Source organism: Hakea prostrata, chromosome 5 (assembly GCF_041222555.1).
Source record: "Hakea prostrata isolate BN-2017 chromosome 5, UWA_Hpros_2, whole genome shotgun sequence".
Classification (NCBI taxonomy): domain Eukaryota; kingdom Viridiplantae; phylum Streptophyta; class Magnoliopsida; order Proteales; family Proteaceae; genus Hakea; species Hakea prostrata.
In genome coordinates this window covers 53,724,011-53,728,586 of record NC_142604.1, presented here as the reverse complement: position 1 = coordinate 53,728,586, position 4,576 = coordinate 53,724,011, and positions in this window count along the sequence as shown.

Here is a 4,576-nt window from a genome sequence, read left to right as displayed (position 1 = left end):
TAAAATCAATTTTTTAAATACATTCTTTTTTGGTAAATAATTTTTTAAATACAATCATTCCATACATATGTGATGATTTATACGTTTATATTGATCTAGCATTTTGAGAATAGATTCTTATACCTTATGGGCAGCTAGCTTTCAAATTCCTCTTAATGTTCTTAGTGTTTTTAGTTGAAAAGATGATGCTCAACGTAGATGCAGTATCTTGTGACATATTGATAGGGGACTGCCCAAGTGACTCTAATTGCCAGTACCAGTGCTCAATAGAATACCCAAAAAGCAAGGGATATTGTTATAGTCCAATATATCCTTTTACTCAGTGTTTTTTGCAAAATTTGTGGATCAAAGAACTTTACTATATGAAGTTAAATAAGACGACAATGTTATTGTAAATGCAACAATACCTTGTATCTTAATAAAGAAATGATTGGCACCAATAGTTTCATCTTTCCCTTTTCAACTGCAAAAGGAGCCCCCTAGTCATATATGGTGTATGGATCGAGTCTGGATTGCCTCCCTGCCAAGGGAGAACGGATTCATACCCTTTACAATTGACATCCTTGGAAGCTAAGGGTGTCAATCAGTACGGCTTCGGTAATCAGTACGGTACCAACTTTGAATATCGAAAACCAAAACCATATCATACCGAATTTACACGGTATGATATGGTTTTGGTATTTGCAAAAATGGTTCAATAAGGTTTCGGTATTAAATTGGTGCGAAAAAATCGGTTTAAACACGGTATCGAGTGCGGTACAATTTTGGTACGAACAAACCCATGCCACTTTTGTTATTAGTTCATTAAGATCCTAATGAAATTGTGATCAAACAATTGATAGAATCTGATTAACAGAGGCAAAGCAAGTAAATTTAATTAACATAGACAAAACAAGTAAATCTAAGAAGAGGAGTGAAGGACGAAACGAAACACTGAAACAGGGAAATAGAAATAGGGTAAGGTAAAATGTTTTAATTGTAAAATTATATTTATATTCCTTAATTTGATATGGTTTCAATACATACCATATGAGTCCTACCATACCCTCAAAATTCAGTACATGCCAAAATAGAATTTTGAATAGTGCGGTTTTAGATGGCGTGGTTTGGTATGGTTAAACGGTTTCAATACGCAATTAACAACGGTTTCAATACGCAATTAACACCCTTACTAGAATCATGAGAGATTTTAGGGATTTTCAGATCTCGTCTGTAATTAAGCATCTAATTGAGACCGTAAGATAATTAGATGCCATGTATCACAATCTTAGAGAAGAATTGCAAGGACGAGAATTGTTGAGGATGTAGATTCAAGAAGAACACTATCAACCCTTGGACCAAGAGGATCTGAATTCTATTTTCACAGGCATAAATATTATTACTTAATAATTTGAGTTGCAGCCTATTAGATGCCATGAATTAGGGTTAGAAAGAGACGTTTTTGAGTGATGAGAGAGAGAAAACATTGGGGGGGGGGGAGAGAGAGAGAGAGAAATTTATGTGGTTCGATTGATCTCTGCAACCTACATCCACGGGAATGTGATTTGCTTCCTTGAGTTTTACTATAGTACAACTTGCATATATATAGATACAAGAGTTCTTGTTCAACAATAGTCTAGGACTCTTGTTCTAGAGTTTGATTTACACAGGGTTGGTTTTAGGGTTTTACATAGATTGGGTTTCCTGTGTGTCTGAATGCAACTCTGAGTCTGGATCTAGTTGTTGAGATGATGTAACCTTTTGCAGATCTTGAGGTGTTTGAGATGAAGTAAAATTGTTGAAGAGATAACAATAACCTGAAGAAGTTAATTAGGCCAGGACCTTAGATGTGCTTCCAGTAGAGTCCTTCACACATGGAGGAGTGATGATGGCTAGGGCAACTCTAGATTCAGCTAGGGTTGGATGAGATGGTTCGATCTTATTTGTTGAGGGCAAAAAACCATTATTATCCTTAACACAACAATTCCCATTTTTTAAAAGTTTTTTGTTTCCATTATTTTTTAGTACTTTATGCCCATGGACCAAATTAAGTTCTACATTTGATAGCGAATCTTAAAAAATGTTATCTGTACCTTCTTCGGGTAAGAGAAATGTTATTTATACTTGTTGAATGCCTGAGGCAGCAAAAATAATGGAGACATATGCTAATACGCTATCAACTAATTAAGACAAAAAAGGTTATTTCCATTCCTTGGCTTTAGGAATTATGCTCTCCGGTTGCCTAGGCTGTTTCGCGGTTTTTTTTCTTTTTCCTTTCTGTCTTTTTCTTTCTTTCGTTTAATGGAATTTTTTTACCAAAAAAAAAGGTTATCTAGAGGAAAATGTACTCGGATGTGATATTGCGAGCGTATCTTTGAATCTGGATTGTGTAGGTCCTACGCCATAAGGCATGGATCCTAATCTTGAGTGTAACAAATAGATTCATTAATTTGTCTTTTTTTTCTTTTCTTCTTGGGTAGATAAAAGAGGGGATGTAGTAGTGGTGACCTTGCATCCCTTGCTATGTAATGTTTGGCTTTCAAAGTCGACCTATGCAAGCATTAGCCCTATAAACTACCAGCATAAGCACTAACTCCACTAGCTAGTCCCACAGGAGGCCTAATATAATCCACAAAAGCTGGTATTGGTCCCATGCCTTGGCCAAAAGAGCACACAACTGCTGAAGGAGGTGATCCAGATTCTGTTGCCCACCCCAATTATGTGGTTTTGAAGAATCAGGGGATCACATGGTTCTCCCACGATGGAAAGGTGATCCAGATTCTGGTGCATGATGTTCCTACAAGAAATCATTTTTTAAACTTATTATTCAAAACCAAATTGAATTCATTGAAAGTTGCCAAGGTAGCATGATTGGGTCCGGGCATGATCGCAACATCGTATACCTGATCGAGTATCTAGACCAATCGACACATTCTCTTGCATGCTTCAAAAGGTTTTTTAAGATTAATCAAGCTCAAATAGAAAAATATTCATAATTCTTTTTCCAAGATAGATTTTCATACATGACTGTACAGACATAGGAAAAAAAATCCTCTATTGTGTACAACGATACAACACCACGATACAGCACGTATATACTAAACAGAAGGCTGAAATTAGAAGACCGAATGTATAGTGAAATCCCATCTTAGTGACCCGTTTAAAAAAGTCTGGTTTTTTTTATCAACTAGACTTTCATATCCTTCCCAGCAAATTTTTCACAGTAATATTGGTAATAGTAGATTATATAACCTATATCTTGAGGTTCTTAAAGAGTCTGCCCCTTCAACAACTAGACTTTCGTATCCTTCTCAGCAAATTTTTTACAGTAATATTTGTAACTAGTAGATTACATTTTGCATAGGAAAGAAAATTTCACTTAGGTTCTGACAAATTAATGAATCCATTTGTTACATTCGAGTGGGATCCATGCCCTAAGGCGTAGCACCCACACGATCCAGATTCAGAGATACGCTTGTAAGATCACGTCCTAGTATTTTTTCCTCTAGATAACTTTTTCTGTCTTTAAGTTGATAGCATCTGTCCCATTATCTTTGCTGCCTCAGGCATTCCATAAGTATAGACAATTAACATATCTGAAGAATCGTTATCACAAGCAGAACTCAATTGGGTCCATGGGCACAAAGTACGAAAAAAATGATTGGAGCAAAAACACTTGAAGAAAACAGAATTCGGATCATCACTCCCGATGGGGAGCGATGGTTTTTCCACCACAAAAACCATGGGGCACACATCTGAAAAATAAAAAAAATAATAAAATAATAAAATAAAAAAAAAAAAACTCTCATCACCACCCTTGGTCCCTCCTGTTTTTTGTGGTGGTAAGCCGTCGGGGAGTACAAAGGACGGGGTCGCTGATCCGGACTCAAGAAAACAAGCTTGTGGACAGATGACGCATGACTGATTGGTATTCACACTTGTTAGGTTTTTTATTAAAATCTATATTATCTATATATTAAGTTTCAAAATTAGTTTTTGCATTTCTTTTATTTAATTGTTTTGTTTGTGTGTGGGACCCTTGAGGTAAGGGTGGTAATGAGGCACCATGAGGTAAGGGTGGTAATGAGGCACCATGAGTTAAGGAGGCCCTTCATGACCTTGGTTAAAGGAGGCCCTTCATGGCTTTGGTTATGAGGCTCTTCATGACATTGGTCATGGGTCTTAAAGGTCTTGATCATGGTGATGAGGTGGGCTAACTTGAATGGTGGAATTACTCAAATTCTAACTCTTGACCTTTATTTCTCATTTCAACTTCATGACCATTCATGGCCATTACCATGAGTGGGGGTTAAGGTCTTTGAATGGGTTAAAGCCTATTCATTCCAAAGAAGTGAATATGAGAGTTACTTCCCCAAGTAGTGGGGAGGTTAGGTCAAGGGGTTTTATTCACATTAGTGGAGGAGGGACAAACCATTGATTCTCCATTAGTGGAGAATTGATTCTCCCCTTGTGGGGAGGTGTGGTTTGGGCCTATATAAACCCAACTCTTCCTTGCATATTGTGTGCTATTGTGACTCTCCTCACTCACATTATTTGTTCTACAAATTTCATTTCTTTCTTGAGTTGTCTAAGTGTT